Consider the following 22,693-nt stretch of genomic DNA (forward strand, 5'->3'; position numbering starts at 1 on the left):
TTACTTTTTTTTCACGTTTTTTTACGTTTTTCTCCTTTTCGCCTCTTTTCTGGGCGTATTATTCTTCTTTTTCTTCTTTTTTTTCGTCTAATGCATACCCCATCAGTGCAGCAATGCTTATTCAATACCGCCAGCAGATGGAGACACTGGGGGATAATTTTCTAAGGATTTATACTGATTTTTCCTGTCTGAATTTGTCGCACAGAAAGTTGCAGGCCAAATATGTGTGACATTTCTGCGACTTTAGCTTCTAGAGCATTTTTACAACATTATACATAGGTGCTGAATACATAAAAAGCGACTGTTCAGCGACAGACAAGTCGCATCGGCTGAAAGTAGGCCAGAATGTCAGTCCATGTTGGAGCAGGTTTAGATACAGTCTAAAGTATAGATCTCAAAGTCTGTGCACAGAATTTAGCAAGGGCCTCGCACCTTCTGATGCATCAGGTAGGTGCACAATAGCATAGCCTAACCCTCTGTACTTTGGTCTATATTGATGCGGGACATAGACAGCCAGCTGATGACCAATCCATTAGTGCAATGGATGGCTGGAAGCATTTGTCTTTGCCTTTGCAATACCACAGAAGCAATGCATGGTCAATGTACAGCAATGACACACCTGTGTGAACAGCCAGGAGACCCCCCCCCCCATGTTATGTTACATAGTTACATAGTTAGTACGGTCGAAAAAAGACATATGTCCATCAAGTTCAACCAGGGAATTAAGGGGTAGGGGTGTGGCGCGATATTGGGGAAGGGATGAGATTTTATATTTCTTCATAAGCATTAATCTTATTTTGTCAATTAGGAACATTCAGCACCCACCCGCTATCAAGGCAGCTGCCTATCATGTCATGCCCTACCTGCACAGGTGTGCTGGCTACTCAAATGATCCAATTAAGGAGGCCATTTAGTCAGCAGCAGCAGAAGTCCTGTGCCTGGACGCTCCAACAGCGGCCAGACACAAGCAGAAGCAGCAGAAGCAGCAGCAGCAGCACCACCTTTTGTTTTTTGGCTGCAGCAGCAGCAAGGCCCACAGGGCTGGCTAGCTGGCTAGCCAGCAAGCAGGTAGCAATGAAAGTAGGAATCTTTCTTTTTAACCCTGTAAGGGGGTGGTGCACTGTACCCGAAGATACTGCCATATCGGGTCAATGCATAGGGCGACGGAAGCAAGCTTCGAAATCGGCCCCCGTTCTCAAAAATCCATTTAATATATGGTCCCCAGATAGGGGACGTATCAGATATTAAACTGATAAGAACAGATACTACACTTGATCTTAGCCAAAAGGCCGAGAAGCGATAACCGTGAAAGGGGCGGGCCCAACAAGGTCCCCTTCATGGGCACTATCACTGCTTGCTGTCAGGGAGGCTGCCAGACAATTTTCCATGCACACTCTGGGCTGGGGGGCAGTCAACCACCAGTACACACAGCAGAACCTAAACCCATACCATTATTGCTAAGCAGCAAGACAGGGGCCCATTGCACTCCCACGGGGCCTTTTTAAATGCAATCCATAACCCGGATTTGCCAGGAACCCTTCTTACTCCTCCTACTTGCATGTGACACTGGGCTTAGGATCTGCATAGGAAACACACACACAAGCACACACCTACCTTTGTTGCCTGCAGATGCCTCCTTGGCTGTCCCCAAACGGTATCAAACCAACACCCACGGGAAGCTGTAAGCATAGAGGACATGCCTGCACCCCATTGGACTTACCTGTGTGGGTTAAACCCGGGTTATTTGACAACCTATGGCGGTGATGGTTCTGCTCAGGCAGAGCAGTGCTGATGCTCCTCATAAAGCTGTCGCTGCTGTGAAGGTTCTAGGTGACATCACAAATCCCTATGGTTACATACACAACAAAGCTGGGTTGTTGTTGTTTACACTCTGCAAGGCCTGTGGAAGTGAGTGACATCATAGCACTGTAGTTCTGAGGGTTCTAGATGGATGCAACAATCTCCTGTTGCTTCTATGAAGGCCATAATAGACGACATCACCAAACAGCTCCATAGTCACATACACAGCAAAGGAGAGATGTTGTTTACACCTAGTGATGTCAGTGGTATTGAGTGACATCACAGCACAGTGCTAAGGCTCCTGGGCCTGGACACAGCAGCGGCTGCAATATCTCAACGGAGAATACGTTTATATATATGTGTGTGTGTGCGCGTATATATATATATATATATATATATATATATATATATATATATATATATATTTCTCCGCCGAAATCACTTTTAAACCCATTTCCACCTTTTTTTCCCTTCTCTTCCTCTTACTTTTTTTTCACGTTTTTTTACGTTTTTCTCCTTTTCGCCTCTTTTCTGGGCGTATTATTCTTCTTTTTCTTCTTTTTTTTCGTCTAATGCATACCCCATCAGTGCAGCAATGCTTATTCAATACCGCCAGCAGATGGAGACACTGGGGGATAATTTTCTAAGGATTTATACTGATTTTTCCTGTCTGAATTTGTCGCACAGAAAGTTGCAGGCCAAATATGTGTGACATTTCTGCGACTTTAGCTTCTAGAGCATTTTTACAACATTATACATAGGTGCTGAATACATAAAAAGCGACTGTTCAGCGACAGACAAGTCGCATCGGCTGAAAGTAGGCCAGAATGTCAGTCCATGTTGGAGCAGGTTTAGATACAGTCTAAAGTATAGATCTCAAAGTCTGTGCACAGAATTTAGCAAGGGCCTCGCACCTTCTGATGCATCAGGTAGGTGCACAATAGCATAGCCTAACCCTCTGTACTTTGGTCTATATTGATGCGGGACATAGACAGCCAGCTGATGACCAATCCATTAGTGCAATGGATGGCTGGAAGCATTTGTCTTTGCCTTTGCAATACCACAGAAGCAATGCATGGTCAATGTACAGCAATGACACACCTGTGTGAACAGCCAGGAGACCCCCCCCCCCATGTTATGTTACATAGTTACATAGTTAGTACGGTCGAAAAAAGACATATGTCCATCAAGTTCAACCAGGGAATTAAGGGGTAGGGGTGTGGCGCGATATTGGGGAAGGGATGAGATTTTATATTTCTTCATAAGCATTAATCTTATTTTGTCAATTAGGAACATTCAGCACCCACCCGCTATCAAGGCAGCTGCCTATCATGTCATGCCCTACCTGCACAGGTGTGCTGGCTACTCAAATGATCCAATTAAGGAGGCCATTTAGTCAGCAGCAGCAGAAGTCCTGTGCCTGGACGCTCCAACAGCGGCCAGACACAAGCAGAAGCAGCAGAAGCAGCAGCAGCAGCACCACCTTTTGTTTTTTGGCTGCAGCAGCAGCAAGGCCCACAGGGCTGGCTAGCTGGCTAGCCAGCAAGCAGGTAGCAATGAAAGTAGGAATCTTTCTTTTTAACCCTGTAAGGGGGTGGTGCACTGTACCCGAAGATACTGCCATATCGGGTCAATGCATAGGGCGACGGAAGCAAGCTTCGAAATCGGCCCCCGTTCTCAAAAATCCATTTAATATATGGTCCCCAGATAGGGGACGTATCAGATATTAAACTGATAAGAACAGATACTACACTTGATCTTAGCCAAAAGGCCGAGAAGCGATAACCGTGAAAGGGGCGGGCCCAACAAGGTCCCCTTCATGGGCACTATCACTGCTTGCTGTCAGGGAGGCTGCCAGACAATTTTCCATGCACACTCTGGGCTGGGGGGCAGTCAACCACCAGTACACACAGCAGAACCTAAACCCATACCATTATTGCTAAGCAGCAAGACAGGGGCCCATTGCACTCCCACGGGGCCTTTTTAAATGCAATCCATAACCCGGATTTGCCAGGAACCCTTCTTACTCCTCCTACTTGCATGTGACACTGGGCTTAGGATCTGCATAGGAAACACACACACAAGCACACACCTACCTTTGTTGCCTGCAGATGCCTCCTTGGCTGTCCCCAAACGGTATCAAACCAACACCCACGGGAAGCTGTAAGCATAGAGGACATGCCTGCACCCCATTGGACTTACCTGTGTGGGTTAAACCCGGGTTATTTGACAACCTATGGCGGTGATGGTTCTGCTCAGGCAGAGCAGTGCTGATGCTCCTCATAAAGCTGTCGCTGCTGTGAAGGTTCTAGGTGACATCACAAATCCCTATGGTTACATACACAACAAAGCTGGGTTGTTGTTGTTTACACTCTGCAAGGCCTGTGGAAGTGAGTGACATCATAGCACTGTAGTTCTGAGGGTTCTAGATGGATGCAACAATCTCCTGTTGCTTCTATGAAGGCCATAATAGACGACATCACCAAACAGCTCCATAGTCACATACACAGCAAAGGAGAGATGTTGTTTACACCTAGTGATGTCAGTGGTATTGAGTGACATCACAGCACAGTGCTAAGGCTCCTGGGCCTGGACACAGCAGCGGCTGCAATATCTCAACGGAGAATACGTTTATATATATGTGTGTGTGTGCGCGTATATATATATATATATATATATATATATATATATATATATATATATATTTCTCCGCCGAAATCACTTTTAAACCCATTTCCACCTTTTTTTCCCTTCTCTTCCTCTTACTTTTTTTTCACGTTTTTTTACGTTTTTCTCCTTTTCGCCTCTTTTCTGGGCGTATTATTCTTCTTTTTCTTCTTTTTTTTCGTCTAATGCATACCCCATCAGTGCAGCAATGCTTATTCAATACCGCCAGCAGATGGAGACACTGGGGGATAATTTTCTAAGGATTTATACTGATTTTTCCTGTCTGAATTTGTCGCACAGAAAGTTGCAGGCCAAATATGTGTGACATTTCTGCGACTTTAGCTTCTAGAGCATTTTTACAACATTATACATAGGTGCTGAATACATAAAAAGCGACTGTTCAGCGACAGACAAGTCGCATCGGCTGAAAGTAGGCCAGAATGTCAGTCCATGTTGGAGCAGGTTTAGATACAGTCTAAAGTATAGATCTCAAAGTCTGTGCACAGAATTTAGCAAGGGCCTCGCACCTTCTGATGCATCAGGTAGGTGCACAATAGCATAGCCTAACCCTCTGTACTTTGGTCTATATTGATGCGGGACATAGACAGCCAGCTGATGACCAATCCATTAGTGCAATGGATGGCTGGAAGCATTTGTCTTTGCCTTTGCAATACCACAGAAGCAATGCATGGTCAATGTACAGCAATGACACACCTGTGTGAACAGCCAGGAGACCCCCCCCCCATGTTATGTTACATAGTTACATAGTTAGTACGGTCGAAAAAAGACATATGTCCATCAAGTTCAACCAGGGAATTAAGGGGTAGGGGTGTGGCGCGATATTGGGGAAGGGATGAGATTTTATATTTCTTCATAAGCATTAATCTTATTTTGTCAATTAGGAACATTCAGCACCCACCCGCTATCAAGGCAGCTGCCTATCATGTCATGCCCTACCTGCACAGGTGTGCTGGCTACTCAAATGATCCAATTAAGGAGGCCATTTAGTCAGCAGCAGCAGAAGTCCTGTGCCTGGACGCTCCAACAGCGGCCAGACACAAGCAGAAGCAGCAGAAGCAGCAGCAGCAGCACCACCTTTTGTTTTTTGGCTGCAGCAGCAGCAAGGCCCCACAGGGCTGGCTAGCTGGCTAGCCAGCAAGCAGGTAGCAATGAAAGTAGGAATCTTTCTTTTTAACCCTGTAAGGGGGTGGTGCACTGTACCCGAAGATACTGCCATATCGGGTCAATGCATAGGGCGACGGAAGCAAGCTTCGAAATCGGCCCCCGTTCTCAAAAATCCATTTAATATATGGTCCCCAGATAGGGGACGTATCAGATATTAAACTGATAAGAACAGATACTACACTTGATCTTAGCCAAAAGGCCGAGAAGCGATAACCGTGAAAGGGGCGGGCCCAACAAGGTCCCCTTCATGGGCACTATCACTGCTTGCTGTCAGGGAGGCTGCCAGACAATTTTCCATGCACACTCTGGGCTGGGGGGCAGTCAACCACCAGTACACACAGCAGAACCTAAACCCATACCATTATTGCTAAGCAGCAAGACAGGGGCCCATTGCACTCCCACGGGGCCTTTTTAAATGCAATCCATAACCCGGATTTGCCAGGAACCCTTCTTACTCCTCCTACTTGCATGTGACACTGGGTGGGCTTAGGATCTGCATAGGAAACACACACACAAGCACACACCTACCTTTGTTGCCTGCAGATGCCTCCTTGGCTGTCCCCAAACGGTATCAAACCAACACCCACGGGAAGCTGTAAGCATAGAGGACATGCCTGCACCCCATTGGACTTACCTGTGTGGGTTAAACCCGGGTTATTTGACAACCTATGGCGGTGATGGTTCTGCTCAGGCAGAGCAGTGCTGATGCTCCTCATAAAGCTGTCGCTGCTGTGAAGGTTCTAGGTGACATCACAAATCCCTATGGTTACATACACAACAAAGCTGGGTTGTTGTTGTTTCACACTCTGCAAGGCCTGTGGAAGTGAGTGACATCATAGCACTGTAGTTCTGAGGGGTTCTAGATGGATGCAACAATCTCCTGTTGCTTCTATGAAGGCCATAATAGACGACATCACCAAACAGCTCCATAGTCACATACACAGCAAAGGAGAGATGTTGTTTACACCTAGTGATGTCAGTGGTATTGAGTGACATCACAGCACAGTGCTAAGGCTCCTGGGCCTGGACACAGCAGCGGCCTGCAATATCTCAACGGAGAATACGTTTATATATATGTGTGTGTGTGCGCGTATATATATATATAATATATTATATATATATATATATATATATATATATATATATTTCTCCGCCGAAATCACTTTTAAACCATTTCCACCTTTTTTTCCCTTCTCTTCCTCTTACTTTTTTTTCACGTTTTTTTACGTTTTTCTCCTTTTCGCCTCTTTTCTGGGCGTATTATTCTTCTTTTTCTTCTTTTTTTCGTCTAATGCATACCCCATCAGGTGCAGCAATGCTTATTCAATACCGCCAGCAGATGGAGACACTGGGGGATAATTTTCTAAGGATTTATACTGATTTTTCCTGTCTGAATTTGTCGCACAGAAGTTGCAGGCCAAATATGTGTGACATTTCTGCGACTTTAGCTTCTAGAGCATTTTTACAACATTATACATAGGTGCTGAATACATAAAAGCGACTGTTCAGCGACAGACAAGTCGCATCGGCTGAAAGTAGGCCAGAATGTCAGTCCATGTTGGAGCAGGTTTAGATACAGTCTAAAGTATAGATCTCAAAGTCTGTGCACAGAATTTAGCAAGGGCCTCGCACCTTCTGATGCATCAGGTAGGTGCACAATAGCATAGCCTAACCCTCTGTACTTTGGTCTATATTGATGCGGGACATAGACAGCCAGCTGATGACCAATCCATTAGTGCAATGGATGGCTGGAAGCATTTGTCTTTGCCTTTGCAATACCACAGAAGCAATGCATGGTCAATGTACAGCAATGACACACCTGTGTGAACAGCCAGGAGACCCCCCCCCCCATGTTATGTTACATAGTTACATAGTTAGTACGGTCGAAAAAAGACATATGTCCATCAAGTTCAACCAGGGAATTAAGGGGTAGGGGTGTGGCGCGATATTGGGGAAGGGATGAGATTTTATATTTCTTCATAAGCATTAATCTTATTTTGTCAATTAGGAACATTCAGCACCACCCGCTATCAAGGCAGCTGCCTATCATGTCATGCCCTACCTGCACAGGTGTGCTGGCTACTCAAATGATCCAATTAAGGAGGCCATTTAGTCAGCAGCAGCAGAAGTCCTGTGCCTGGACGCTCCAACAGCGGCCAGACACAAGCAGAAGCAGCAGAAGCAGCAGCAGCAGCACCACCTTTTGTTTTTTGGCTGCAGCAGCAGCAAGGCCACAGGGCTGGCTAGCTGGCTAGCCAGCAAGCAGGTAGCAATGAAAGTAGGAATCTTTCTTTTTAACCCTGTAAGGGGGTGGTGCACTGTACCCGAAGATACTGCCATATCGGGTCAATGCATAGGGCGACGGAAGCAAGCTTCGAAATCGGCCCCCGTTCTCAAAAATCCATTTAATATATGGTCCCCAGATAGGGGACGTATCAGATATTAAACTGATAAGAACAGATACTACACTTGATCTTAGCCAAAAGGCCGAGAAGCGATAACCGTGAAAGGGGCGGGCCCAACAAGGTCCCCTTCATGGGCACTATCACTGCTTGCTGTCAGGGAGGCTGCCAGACAATTTTCCATGCACACTCTGGGCTGGGGGGCAGTCAACCACCAGTACACACAGCAGAACCTAAACCCATACCATTATTGCTAAGCAGCAAGACAGGGGCCCATTGCACTCCCACGGGCCTTTTTAAATGCAATCCATAACCCGGATTTGCCAGGAACCCTTCTTACTCCTCCTACTTGCATGTGACACTGGGCTTAGGATCTGCATAGGAAACACACACACAAGCACACACCTACCTTTGTTGCCTGCAGATGCCTCCTTGGCTGTCCCCAAACGGTATCAAACCAACACCCACGGGAAGCTGTAAGCATAGAGGGACATGCCTGCACCCCATTGGACTTACCTGTGTGGGTTAAACCCGGGTTATTTGACAACCTATGGCGGTGATGGTTCTGCTCAGGCAGAGCAGTGCTGATGCTCCTCATAAAGCTGTCGCTGCTGTGAAGGTTCTAGGTGACATCACAAATCCCTATGGTTACATACACAACAAAGCTGGGTTGTTGTTGTTTACACTCTGCAAGGCCTGTGGAAGTGAGTGACATCATAGCACTGTAGTTCTGAGGGTTCTAGATGGATGCAACAATCTCCTGTTGCTTCTATGAAGGCCATAATAGACGACATCACCAAACAGCTCCATAGTCACATACACAGCAAAGGAGAGATGTTGTTTACACCTAGTGATGTCAGTGGTATTGAGTGACATCACAGCACAGTGCTAAGGCTCCTGGGCCTGGACACAGCAGCGGCTGCAATATCTCAACGGAGAATACGTTTATATATATGTGTGTGTGTGCGCGTATATATATATATATATATATATATATATATATATATATATATATATATTTCTCCGCCGAAATCACTTTTAAACCCATTTCCACCTTTTTTTCCCTTCTCTTCCTCTTACTTTTTTTTCACGTTTTTTTTACGTTTTCTCCTTTTCGCCTCTTTTCTGGGCGTATTATTCTTCTTTTTCTTCTTTTTTTTCGTCTAATGCATACCCCATCAGTGCAGCAATGCTTATTCAATACCGCCAGCAGATGGAGACACTGGGGGATAATTTTCTAAGGATTTATACTGATTTTTCCTGTCTGAATTTGTCGCACAGAAAGTTGCAGGCCAAATATGTGTGACATTTCTGCGACTTTAGCTTCTAGAGCATTTTTACAACATTATACATAGGTGCTGAATACATAAAAAGCGACTGTTCAGCGACAGACAAGTCGCATCGGCTGAAAGTAGAGGCCAGAATGTCAGTCCATGTTGGAGCAGGTTTAGATACAGTCTAAAGTATAGATCTCAAAGTCTGTGCACAGAATTTAGCAAGGGCCTCGCACCTTCTGATGCATCAGGTAGGTGCACAATAGCATAGCCTAACCCTCTGTACTTTGGTCTATATTGATGCGGGACATAGACAGCCAGCTGATGACCAATCCATTAGTGCAATGGATGGCTGGAAGCATTTGTCTTTGCCTTTGCAATACCACAGAAGCAATGCAATGGTCAATGTACAGGCAATGACACACCTGTGTGAACAGCCAGGAGACCCCCCCCCCCCATGTTATGTTACATAGTTACATAGTTAGTACGGTCGGAAAAAAGACATATGTCCATCAAGTTCAACCAGGGAATTAAGGGGTAGGGGTGTGGCGCGATATTGGGGAAGGGATGAGATTTTATATTTCTTCATAAGCATTAATCTTATTTTGTCAATTAGGAACATTCAGCACCCACCCGCTATCAAGGCAGCTGCCTATCATGTCATGCCCTACCTGCACAGGTGTGCTGGCTACTCAAATGATCCAATTAAGGAGGCCATTTAGTCAGCAGCAGCAGAAGTCCTGTGCCTGGACGCTCCAACAGCGGCCAGACACAATCAGAAGCAGCAGCAGCAGCACCACCTTTTGTTTTTTGGCTGCAGCAGCAGCAAGGCCCACAGGGCTGGCTAGCTGGCTAGCCAGCAAGCAGGTAGCAATGAAAGTAGGAATCTTTCTTTTTAACCCTGTAAGGGGGTGGTGCACTGTACCCGAAGATACTGCCATATCGGGTCAATGCATAGGGCGACGGAAGCAAGCTTCGAAATCGGGCCCCCGTTCTCAAAAATCCATTTAATATATGGTCCCCAGATAGGGGACGTATCAGATATTAAACTGATAAGAACAGATACTACACTTGATCTTAGCCAAAAGGCGAGAAGCGATAACCGTGAAAGGGGGCGGGCCCAACAAGGTCCCCTTCATGGGCACTATCACTGCTTGCTGTCAGGGAGGCTGCCAGACAATTTTCCATGCACACTCTGGGCTGGGGGGCAGTCAACCACCAGTACACACAGCAGAACCTAAACCCATACCATTATTGCTAAGCAGCAAGACAGGGGCCCATTGCACTCCCACGGGGCCTTTTTAAATGCAATCCATAACCCGGATTTGCCAGGAACCCTTCTTACTCCTCCTACTTGCATGTGACACTGGCTTAGGATCTGCATAGGAAAACACACACACAAGCACACACCTACCTTTGTTGCCTGCAGATGCCTCCTTGGCTGTCCCAAACGGTATCAAACCAACACCCACGGGAAGCTGTAAGCATAGAGGACATGCCCTGCACCCCATTGGACTTACCTGTGTGGGTTAAACCCGGGTTATTTGACAACCTATGGCGGTGATGGTTCTGCTCAGGCAGAGCAGTGCTGATGCTCCTCATAAAGCTGTCGCTGCTGTGAAGGTTCTAGGTGACATCACAAATCCTATGGTTACATACACAACAAAGCTGGGTTGTTGTTGTTTACACTCTGCAAGGCCTGTGGAAGTGAGTGGACATCATAGCACTGTAGTTCTGAGGGTTCTAGATGGATGCAACAATCTCCTGTTGCTTCTATGAAGGCCATAATAGACGACATCACCAAACAGCTCCATAGTCACATACACAGCAAAGGAGAGATGTTGTTTACACCTAGTGATGTCAGTGGTATTGAGTGACATCACAGCACAGTGCTAAGGCTCCTGGGCCTGGACACAGCAGCGGCTGCAATATCTCAACGGAGAATATGTTTATATATATGTGTGTGTGTGCGCGTATATATATATATATATATATATATATATATATATATATATATATATTTCTCCGCCGAAATCACTTTTAAACCCATTTCCACCTTTTTTTCCCTTCTCTTCCACTTACTTTTTTTTCACGTTTTTTTACGTTTTTCTCCTTTTCGCCTCTTTTCTGGGCGTATTATTCTTCTTTTTCTTCTTTTTTTCGTCTAATGCATACCCCATCAGTGCAGCAATGCTTATTCAATACCGCCAGCAGATGGAGACACTGGGGGATAATTTTCTAAGGATTTATACTGATTTTTTCCTGTCTGAATTTGTCGCACAGAAAGTTGCAGGCCAAATATGTGTGACATTTCTGCGACTTTAGCTTCTAGAGCATTTTTACAACATTATACATAGGTGCTGAATACATAAAAAGCGACTGTTCAGCGACAGACAAGTCGCATCGGCTGAAAGTAGGCCAGAATGTCAGTCCATGTTGGAGCAGGTTTAGATACAGTCTAAAGTATAGATCTCAAAGTCTGTGCACAGAATTTAGCAAGGGCCTCGCACCTTCTGATGCATCAGGTAGGGTGCACAATAGCATAGCCTAACCCCTCTGTACTTTGGTCTATATTGATGCGGGACATAGACAGCCAGCTGATGACCAATCCATTAGTGCAATGGATGGCTGGAAGCATTTGTCTTTGCCTTTGCAATACCACAGAAGCAATGCATGGTCAATGTACAGCAATGACACACCTGTGTGAACAGCCAGGAGACCCCCCCCCCCATGTTATGTTACATAGTTACATAGTTAGTACGGTCGAAAAAGACATATGTCCATCAAGTTCAACCAGGGAATTAAGGGGTAGGGGGTGTGGCGCGATATTGGGAAGGGGATGAGATTTTATATTTCTTCATAAGCATTAATCTTATTTTGTCAATTAGGACAATTCAGCACCCCACCCGCTATCAAGGCAGCTGCCTATCATGTCATGCCCTACCTGCACAGGTGTGCTGGCTACTCAAATGATCCAATTAAGGAGGCCATTTAGTCAGCAGCAGCAGAAGTCCTGTGCCTGGACGCTCCAACAGCGGCCAGACACAAGCAGAAGCAGCAGAAGCAGCAGCAGCAGCACCACCTTTTGTTTTTTGGCTGCAGCAGCAGCAAGGCCCACAGGGCTGGCTAGCTGGCTAGCCAGCAAGCAGGTAGCAATGAAAGTAGGAATCTTTCTTTTTAACCCTGTAAGGGGGTGGTGCACTGTACCCGAAGATTACTGCCATATCGGGTCAATGCATAGGGCGACGGAAGCAAGCTTCGAAATCGGCCCCCGTTCTCAAAAATCCATTTAATATATGGTCCCCAGATAGGGGACGTATCAGATATTAAACTGATAAGAACAGATACTACACTTGATCTTAGCCAAAAGGCCGAGAAGCGATAACCGTGAAAGGGGCGGGCCCCAACAAGGTCCCCTTCATGGGCACTATCACTGCTTGCTGTCAGGGAGGCTGCCAGACAATTTTCCATGCACACTCTGGGCTGGGGGGCAGTCAACCACCAGTACACACAGCAGAACCTAAACCCATACCATTATTGCTAAGCAGCAAGACAGGGGCCCATTGCACTCCCACGGGGCCTTTTTAAATGCAATCCATAACCCGGATTTGCCAGGAACCCTTCTTACTCCTCCTACTTGCATGTGACACTGGGCTTAGGATCTGCATAGGAAACACACACACAAGCACACACCTACCTTTGTTGCCTGCAGATGCCTCCTTGGCTGTCCCCAAACGGTATCAAACCAACACCCACGGGAAGCTGTAAGCATAGAGGACATGCCTGCACCCCATTGGACTTACCTGTGTGGGTTAAACCCGGGTTATTTGACAACCTATGGCGGTGATGGTTCTGCTCAGGCAGATGCAGTGCTGATGCTCCTCATAAAGCTGTCGCTGCTGTGAAGGTTCTAGGTGACATCACAAATCCCTATGGTTACATACACAACAAAGCTGGGTTGTTGTTGTTTACACTCTGCAAGGCCTGTGGAAGTGAGTGACATCATAGCACTGTAGTTCTGAGGGTTCTAGATGGATGCAACAATCTCCTGTTGCTTCTATGAAGGCCATAATAGACGACATCACCAAACAGCTCCATAGTCACATACACAGCAAAGGAGAGATGTTGTTTACACCTAGTGATGTCCAGTGGTATTGAGTGACATCACAGCACAGTGCTAAGGCTCCTGGGCCTGGACACAGCAGCGGCTGCAATATCTCAACGGAGAATACGTTTATATATATGTGTGTGTGTGCGCGTATATATATATATATATATATATATATATATATATATATATATATTTCTCCGCCGAAATCACTTTTAAACCCATTTCCACCTTTTTTTCCCTTCTCTTCCTCTTACTTTTTTTTCACGTTTTTTTACGTTTTTCTCCTTTCGCCTCTTTTCTGGGCGTATTATTCTTCTTTTTCTTCTTTTTTTTCGTCTAATGCATACCCCATCAGTGCAGCAATGCTTATTCAATACCGCCAGCAGATGGAGACACTGGGGGATAATTTTCTAAGGATTTATACTGATTTTTCCTGTCTGAATTTGTCGCACAGAAAGTTGCAGGCCAAATATGTGTGGACATTTCTGCGACTTTTAGCTTCTAGAGCATTTTTACAACATTATACATAGTGCTGAATACATAAAAACAGCGACAGACAAGTCGCATCGGCTGAAAGTAGGCCAGAATGTCAGTCCATGTTGGAGCAGGTTTAGATACAGTCTAAAGTATAGATCTCAAAGTCTGTGCACAGAATTTAGCAAGGGCCTCGCACCTTCTGATGCATCAGGTAGGTGCACAATAGCATAGCCTAACCCTCTGTACTTTGGTCTATATTGATGCGGGACATAGACAGCCAGCTGATGACCAATCCATTAGTGCAATGGATGGCTGGAAGCATTTGTCTTTGCCTTTGCAATACCACAGAAGCAATGCATGGTCAATGTACAGCAATGACACACCTGTGTGAACAGCCAGGAGACCCCCCCCCCATGTTATGTTACATAGTTACATAGTTAGTACGGTCGAAAAAAGACATATGTCCATCAAGTTCAACCAGGGAATTAAGGGGTAGGGGTGTGGCGCGATATTGGGGAAGGGATGAGATTTTATATTTCTTCATAAGCATTAATCTTATTTTGTCAATTAGGAACATTCAGCACCCACCCGCTATCAAGGCAGCTGCCTATCATGTCATGCCCTACCTGCACAGGTGTGCTGGCTACTCAAATGATCCAATTAAGGAGGCCATTTAGTCAGCAGCAGCAGAAGTCCTGTGCCTGGACGCTCCAACAGCGGCCAGACACAAGCAGAAGCAGCAGAAGCAGCAGCAGCAGCACCACCTTTTGTTTTTTGGCTGCAGCAGCAGCAAGGCCCACAGGGCTGGCTAGCTGGCTAGCCAGCAAGCAGGTAGCAATGAAAGTAGGAATCTTTCTTTTTAACCCTGTAAGGGGGTGGTGCACTGTACCCGAAGATACTGCCATATCGGGTCAATGCATAGGGCGACGGAAGCAAGCTTCGAAATCGGCCCCCGTTCTCAAAAATCCATTTAATATATGGTCCCCAGATAGGGGACGTATCAGATATTAAACTGATAAGAACAGATACTACACTTGATCTTAGCCAAAAGGCCGAGAAGCGATAACCGTGAAAGGGGCGGGCCCAACAAGGTCCCCTTCATGGGCACTATCACTGCTTGCTGTCAGGGAGGCTGCCAGACAATTTTCCATGCACACTCTGGGCTGGGGGGCAGTCAACCACCAGTACACACAGCAGAACCTAAACCCATACCATTATTGCTAAGCAGCAAGACAGGGGCCCATTGCACTCCCACGGGGCCTTTTTAAATGCAATCCATAACCCGGATTTGCCAGGAACCCTTCTTACTCCTCCTACTTGCATGTGACACTGGGCTTAGGATCTGCATAGGAAACACACACACAAGCACACACCTACCTTTGTTGCCTGCAGATGCCTCCTTGGCTGTCCCCAAACGGTATCAAACCAACACCCACGGGAAGCTGTAAGCATAGAGGACATGCCTGCACCCCATTGGACTTACCTGTGTGGGTTAAACCCGGGTTATTTGACAACCTATGGCGGTGATGGTTCTGCTCAGGCAGAGCAGTGCTGATGCTCCTCATAAAGCTGTCGCTGCTGTGAAGGTTCTAGGTGACATCACAAATCCCTATGGTTACATACACAACAAAGCTGGGTTGTTGTTGTTTACACTCTGCAAGGCCTGTGGAAGTGAGTGACATCATAGCACTGTAGTTCTGAGGGTTCTAGATGGATGCAACAATCTCCTGTTGCTTCTATGAAGGCCATAATAGACGACATCACCAAACAGCTCCATAGTCACATACACAGCAAAGGAGAGATGTTGTTTACACCTAGTGATGTCAGTGGTATTGAGTGACATCACAGCACAGTGCTAAGGCTCCTGGGCCTGGACACAGCAGCGGCTGCAATATCTCAACGGAGAATACGTTTATATATATGTGTGTGTGTGCGCGTATATATATATATATATATATATATATATATATATATATATATATATATTTCTCCGCCGAAATCACTTTTAAACCCATTTCCACCTTTTTTTCCCTTCTCTTCCTCTTACTTTTTTTTCAAGTTTTTTTAAGTTTTTCTCCTTTTCGCCTCTTTTCTGGGCGTATTATTCTTCTTTTTCTTCTTTTTTTTCGTCTAATGCATACCCCATCAGTGCAGCAATGCTTATTCAATACCGCCAGCAGATGGAGACACTGGGGGATAATTTTCTAAGGATTTATACTGATTTTTCCTGTCTGAATTTGTCGCACAGAATGTTGCAGGCCAAATATGTGTGACATTTCTGCGACTTTAGCTTCTAGAGCATTTTTACAACATTATACATAGGTGCTGAATACATAAAAAGCGACTGTTCAGCGACAGACAAGTCGCATCGGCTGAAAGTAGGCCAGAATGTCAGTCCATGTTGGAGCAGGTTTAGATACAGTCTAAAGTATAGATCTCAAAGTCTGTGCACAGAATTTAGCAAGGGCCTCGCACCTTCTGATGCATCAGGTAGGTGCACAATAGCATAGCCTAACCCTCTGTACTTTGGTCTATATTGATGCGGGACATAGACAGCCAGCTGATGACCAATCCATTAGTGCAATGGATGGCTGGAAGCATTTGTCTTTGCCTTTGCAATACCACAGAAGCAATGCATGGTCAATGTACAGCAATGACACACCTGTGTGAACAGCCAGGAGACCCCCCCCCCATGTTATGTTACATAGTTACATAGTTAGTACGGTCGAAAAAAGACATATGTCCATCAAGTTCAACCAGGGAATTAAGGGGTAGGGGTGTGGCGCGATATTGGGGAAGGGATGAGATTTTATATTTCTTCATAAGCATTAATCTTATTTTGTCAATTAGGAACATTCAGCACCCACCCGCTATCAAGGCAGCTGCCTATCATGTCATGCCCTACCTGCACAGGTGTGCTGGCTACTCAAATGATCCAATTAAGGAGGCCATTTAGTCAGCAGCAGCAGAAGTCCTGTGCCTGGACGCTCCAACAGCGGCCAGACACAAGCAGAAGCAGCAGAAGCAGCACCACCTTTTGTTTTTTGGCTGCAGCAGCAGCAAGGCCCACAGGGCTGGCTAGCTGGCTAGCCAGCAAGCAGGTAGCAATGAAAGTAGGAATCTTTCTTTTTAACCCTGTAAGGGGGTGGTGCACTGTACCCGAAGATACTGCCATATCGGGTCAATGCATAGGGCGACGGAAGCAAGCTTCGAAATCGGCCCCCGTTCTCAAAAATCCATTTAATATATGGTCCCCAGATAGGGGACGTATCAGATATTAAACTGATAAGAACAGATACTACACTTGATCTTAGCCAAAAGGCCGAGAAGCGATAACCGTGAAAGGGGCGGGCCCAACAAGGTCCCCTTCATGGGCACTATCACTGCTTGCTGTCAGGGAGGCTGCCAGACAATTTTCCATGCACACTCTGGGCTGGGGGGCAGTCAACCACCAGTACACACAGCAGAACCTAAACCCATACCATTATTGCTAAGCAGCAAGACAGGGGCCCATTGCACTCCCACGGGGCCTTTTTAAATGCAATCCATAACCCGGATTTGCCAGGAACCCTTCTTACTCCTCCTACTTGCATGTGACACTGGGCTTAGGATCTGCATAGGAAACACACACACAAGCACACACCTACCTTTGTTGCCTGCAGATGCCTCCTTGGCTGTCCCCAAACGGTATCAAACCAACACCCACGGGAAGCTGTAAGCATAGAGGACATGCCTGCACCCCATTGGACTTACCTGTGTGGGTTAAACCCGGGTTATTTGACAACCTATGGCGGTGATGGTTCTGCTCAGGCAGAGCAGTGCTGATGCTCCTCATAAAGCTGTCGCTGCTGTGAAGGTTCTAGGTGACATCACAAATCCCTATGGTTACATACACAACAAAGCTGGGTTGTTGTTGTTTACACTCTGCAAGGCCTGTGGAAGTGAGTGACATCATAGCACTGTAGTTCTGAGGGTTCTAGATGGATGCAACAATCTCCTGTTGCTTCTATGAAGGCCATAATAGACGACATCACCAAACAGCTCCATAGTCACATACACAGCAAAGGAGAGATGTTGTTTACACCTAGTGATGTCAGTGGTATTGAGTGACATCACAGCACAGTGCTAAGGCTCCTGGGCCTGGACACAGCAGCGGCTGCAATATCTCAACGGAGAATACGTTTATATATATGTGTGTGTGTGCGCGTATATATATATATATATATATATATATATATATATATATATATTTCTCCGCCGAAATCACTTTTAAACCCATTTCCACCTTTTTTTCCCTTCTCTTCCTCTTACTTTTTTTTCACGTTTTTTTACGTTTTTCTCCTTTTCGCCTCTTTTCTGGGCGTATTATTCTTCTTTTTCTTCTTTTTTTTCGTCTAATGCATACCCCATCAGTGCAGCAATGCTTATTCAATACCGCCAGCAGATGGAGACACTGGGGGATAATTTTCTAAGGATTTATACTGATTTTTCCTGTCTGAATTTGTCGCACAGAAAGTTGCAGGCCAAATATGTGTGACATTTCTGCGACTTTAGCTTCTAGAGCATTTTTACAACATTATACATAGGTGCTGAATACATAAAAAGCGACTGTTCAGCGACAGACAAGTCGCATCGGCTGAAAGTAGGCCAGAATGTCAGTCCATGTTGGAGCAGGTTTAGATACAGTCTAAAGTATAGATCTCAAAGTCTGTGCACAGAATTTAGCAAGGGCCTCGCACCTTCTGATGCATCAGGTAGGTGCACAATAGCATAGCCTAACCCTCTGTACTTTGGTCTATATTGATGCGGGACATAGACAGCCAGCTGATGACCAATCCATTAGTGCAATGGATGGCTGGAAGCATTTGTCTTTGCCTTTGCAATACCACAGAAGCAATGCATGGTCAATGTACAGCAATGACACACCTGTGTGAACAGCCAGGAGACCCCCCCCCCCCATGTTATGTTACATAGTTACATAGTTAGTACGGTCGAAAAAAGACATATGTCCATCAAGTTCAACCAGGGAATTAAGGGGTAGGGGTGTGGCGCGATATTGGGGAAGGGATGAGATTTTATATTTCTTCATAAGCATTAATCTTATTTTGTCAATTAGGAACATTCAGCACCCACCCGCTATCAAGGCAGCTGCCTATCATGTCATGCCCTACCTGCACAGGTGTGCTGGCTACTCAAATGATCCAATTAAGGAGGCCATTTAGTCAGCAGCAGCAGAAGTCCTGTGCCTGGACGCTCCAACAGCGGCCAGACACAAGCAGAAGCAGCAGAAGCAGCAGCAGCAGCACCACCTTTTGTTTTTTGGCTGCAGCAGCAGCAAGGCCCACAGGGCTGGCTAGCTGGCTAGCCAGCAAGCAGGTAGCAATGAAAGTAGGAATCTTTCTTTTTAACCCTGTAAGGGGGTGGTGCACTGTACCCGAAGATACTGCCATATCGGGTCAATGCATAGGGCGACGGAAGCAAGCTTCGAAATCGGCCCCCGTTCTCAAAAATCCATTTAATATATGGTCCCCAGATAGGGGACGTATCAGATATTAAACTGATAAGAACAGATACTACACTTGATCTTAGCCAAAAGGCCGAGAAGCGATAACCGTGAAAGGGGCGGGCCCAACAAGGTCCCCTTCATGGGCACTATCACTGCTTGCTGTCAGGGAGGCTGCCAGACAATTTTCCATGCACACTCTGGGCTGGGGGGCAGTCAACCACCAGTACACACAGCAGAACCTAAACCCATACCATTATTGCTAAGCAGCAAGACAGGGGCCCATTGCACTCCCACGGGGCCTTTTTAAATGCAATCCATAACCCGGATTTGCCAGGAACCCTTCTTACTCCTCCTACTTGCATGTGACACTGGGCTTAGGATCTGCATAGGAAACACACACACAAGCACACACCTACCTTTGTTGCCTGCAGATGCCTCCTTGGCTGTCCCCAAACGGTATCAAACCAACACCCACGGGAAGCTGTAAGCATAGAGGACATGCCTGCACCCCATTGGACTTACCTGTGTGGGTTAAACCCGGGTTATTTGACAACCTATGGCGGTGATGGTTCTGCTCAGGCAGAGCAGTGCTGATGCTCCTCATAAAGCTGTCGCTGCTGTGAAGGTTCTAGGTGACATCACAAATCCCTATGGTTACATACACAACAAAGCTGGGTTGTTGTTGTTTACACTCTGCAAGGCCTGTGGAAGTGAGTGACATCATAGCACTGTAGTTCTGAGGGTTCTAGATGGATGCAACAATCTCCTGTTGCTTCTATGAAGGCCATAATAGACGACATCACCAAACAGCTCCATAGTCACATACACAGCAAAGGAGAGATGTTGTTTACACCTAGTGATGTCAGTGGTATTGAGTGACATCACAGCACAGTGCTAAGGCTCCTGGGCCTGGACACAGCAGCGGCTGCAATATCTCAACGGAGAATACGTTTATATATATGTGTGTGTGTGCGCGTATATATATATATATATATATATATATATATATATATTTCTCCGCCGAAATCACTTTTAAACCCATTTCCACCTTTTTTTCCCTTCTCTTCCTCTTACTTTTTTTTCACGTTTTTTTACGTTTTTCTCCTTTTCGCCTCTTTTCTGGGCGTATTATTCTTCTTTTTCTTCTTTTTTTTCGTCTAATGCATACCCCATCAGTGCAGCAATGCTTATTCAATACCGCCAGCAGATGGAGACACTGGGGGATAATTTTCTAAGGATTTATACTGATTTTTCCTGTCTGAATTTGTCGCACAGAAAGTTGCAGGCCAAATATGTGTGACATTTCTGCGACTTTAGCTTCTAGAGCATTTTTACAACATTATACATAGGTGCTGAATACATAAAAAGCGACTGTTCAGCGACAGACAAGTCGCATCGGCTGAAAGTAGGCCAGAATGTCAGTCCATGTTGGAGCAGGTTTAGATACAGTCTAAAGTATAGATCTCAAAGTCTGTGCACAGAATTTAGCAAGGGCCTCGCACCTTCTGATGCATCAGGTAGGTGCACAATAGCATAGCCTAACCCTCTGTACTTTGGTCTATATTGATGCGGGACATAGACAGCCAGCTGATGACCAATCCATTAGTGCAATGGATGGCTGGAAGCATTTGTCTTTGCCTTTGCAATACCACAGAAGCAATGCATGGTCAATGTACAGCAATGACACACCTGTGTGAACAGCCAGGAGACCCCCCCCCCATGTTATGTTACATAGTTACATAGTTAGTACGGTCGAAAAAAGACATATGTCCATCAAGTTCAACCAGGGAATTAAGGGGTAGGGGTGTGGCGCGATATTGGGGAAGGGATGAGATTTTATATTTCTTCATAAGCATTAATCTTATTTTGTCAATTAGGAACATTCAGCACCCACCCGCTATCAAGGCAGCTGCCTATCATGTCATGCCCTACCTGCACAGGTGTGCTGGCTACTCAAATGATCCAATTAAGGAGGCCATTTAGTCAGCAGCAGCAGAAGTCCTGTGCCTGGACGCTCCAACAGCGGCCAGACACAAGCAGAAGCAGCAGAAGCAGCAGCAGCAGCACCACCTTTTGTTTTTTGGCTGCAGCAGCAGCAAGGCCCACAGGGCTGGCTAGCTGGCTAGCCAGCAAGCAGGTAGCAATGAAAGTAGGAATCTTTCTTTTTAACCCTGTAAGGGGGTGGTGCACTGTACCCGAAGATACTGCCATATCGGGTCAATGCATAGGGCGACGGAAGCAAGCTTCGAAATCGGCCCCCGTTCTCAAAAATCCATTTAATATATGGTCCCCAGATAGGGGACGTATCAGATATTAAACTGATAAGAACAGATACTACACTTGATCTTAGCCAAAAGGCCGAGAAGCGATAACCGTGAAAGGGGCGGGCCCAACAAGGTCCCCTTCATGGGCACTATCACTGCTTGCTGTCAGGGAGGCTGCCAGACAATTTTCCATGCACACTCTGGGCTGGGGGGCAGTCAACCACCAGTACACACAGCAGAACCTAAACCCATACCATTATTGCTAAGCAGCAAGACAGGGGACCATTGCACTCCCACGGGGCCTTTTTAAATGCAATCCATAACCCGGATTTGCCAGGAACCCTTCTTACTCCTCCTACTTGCATGTGACACTGGGCTTAGGATCTGCATAGGAAACACACACACAAGCACACACCTACCTTTGTTGCCTGCAGATGCCTCCTTGGCTGTCCCCAAACGGTATCAAACCAACACCCACGGGAAGCTGTAAGCATAGAGGACATGCCTGCACCCCATTGGACTTACCTGTGTGGGTTAAACCCGGGTTATTTGACAACCTATGGCGGTGATGGTTCTGCTCAGGCAGAGCAGTGCTGATGCTCCTCATAAAGCTGTCGCTGCTGTGAAGGTTCTAGGTGACATCACAAATCCCTATGGTTACATACACAACAAAGCTGGGTTGTTGTTGTTTACACTCTGCAAGGCCTGTGGAAGTGAGTGACATCATAGCACTGTAGTTCTGAGGGTTCTAGATGGATGCAACAATCTCCTGTTGCTTCTATGAAGGCCATAATAGACGACATCACCAAACAGCTCCATAGTCACATACACAGCAAAGGAGAGATGTTGTTTACACCTAGTGATGTCAGTGGTATTGAGTGACATCACAGCACAGTGCTAAGGCTCCTGGGCCTGGACACAGCAGCGGCTGCAATATCTCAACGGAGAATACGTTTATATATATGTGTGTGTGTGCGCGTATATATATATATATATATATATATATA

The 22,693-nt window shown here is 46.0% G+C and overlaps 10 non-coding genes across 10 annotated transcripts; all 10 read right to left on the reverse strand.

The window, feature by feature from the left end:
• Window positions 1-1,110: 1,110 nt before the first annotated feature.
• Window positions 1,111-1,301, reverse strand: LOC130331234 (U2 spliceosomal RNA). The gene has a single exon (XR_008874175.1). It is a non-coding gene; the product is annotated as a U2 spliceosomal RNA (small nuclear RNA).
• A 2,091-nt stretch (window positions 1,302-3,392) lies between these two features.
• LOC130331236 (U2 spliceosomal RNA) lies at window positions 3,393-3,583 on the reverse strand. The gene has a single exon (XR_008874176.1). It is a non-coding gene; the product is annotated as a U2 spliceosomal RNA (small nuclear RNA).
• Window positions 3,584-5,672: 2,089 nt separating this feature from the next.
• On the reverse strand, window positions 5,673-5,863 carry LOC130331237 (U2 spliceosomal RNA). Its single transcript, XR_008874177.1, has one exon. It is a non-coding gene; the product is annotated as a U2 spliceosomal RNA (small nuclear RNA).
• A 2,097-nt stretch (window positions 5,864-7,960) lies between these two features.
• LOC130331238 (U2 spliceosomal RNA) lies at window positions 7,961-8,151 on the reverse strand. The gene has a single exon (XR_008874178.1). It is a non-coding gene; the product is annotated as a U2 spliceosomal RNA (small nuclear RNA).
• A 2,086-nt stretch (window positions 8,152-10,237) lies between these two features.
• Window positions 10,238-10,428, reverse strand: LOC130331292 (U2 spliceosomal RNA). Its single transcript, XR_008874227.1, has one exon. It is a non-coding gene; the product is annotated as a U2 spliceosomal RNA (small nuclear RNA).
• Window positions 10,429-12,519: 2,091 nt separating this feature from the next.
• LOC130331286 (U2 spliceosomal RNA) lies at window positions 12,520-12,711 on the reverse strand. The gene has a single exon (XR_008874222.1). It is a non-coding gene; the product is annotated as a U2 spliceosomal RNA (small nuclear RNA).
• Window positions 12,712-14,789: 2,078 nt separating this feature from the next.
• Window positions 14,790-14,980, reverse strand: LOC130331239 (U2 spliceosomal RNA). Its single transcript, XR_008874179.1, has one exon. It is a non-coding gene; the product is annotated as a U2 spliceosomal RNA (small nuclear RNA).
• Window positions 14,981-17,059: 2,079 nt separating this feature from the next.
• LOC130331240 (U2 spliceosomal RNA) lies at window positions 17,060-17,250 on the reverse strand. The gene has a single exon (XR_008874180.1). It is a non-coding gene; the product is annotated as a U2 spliceosomal RNA (small nuclear RNA).
• A 2,084-nt stretch (window positions 17,251-19,334) lies between these two features.
• LOC130331241 (U2 spliceosomal RNA) lies at window positions 19,335-19,525 on the reverse strand. Its single transcript, XR_008874181.1, has one exon. It is a non-coding gene; the product is annotated as a U2 spliceosomal RNA (small nuclear RNA).
• A 2,076-nt stretch (window positions 19,526-21,601) lies between these two features.
• On the reverse strand, window positions 21,602-21,792 carry LOC130331243 (U2 spliceosomal RNA). The gene has a single exon (XR_008874183.1). It is a non-coding gene; the product is annotated as a U2 spliceosomal RNA (small nuclear RNA).
• Window positions 21,793-22,693: the final 901 nt, after the last annotated feature.

Source organism: Hyla sarda, unplaced genomic scaffold (genome assembly GCF_029499605.1).
Source record: "Hyla sarda isolate aHylSar1 unplaced genomic scaffold, aHylSar1.hap1 scaffold_347, whole genome shotgun sequence".
NCBI lineage: Eukaryota > Metazoa > Chordata > Amphibia > Anura > Hylidae > Hyla > Hyla sarda.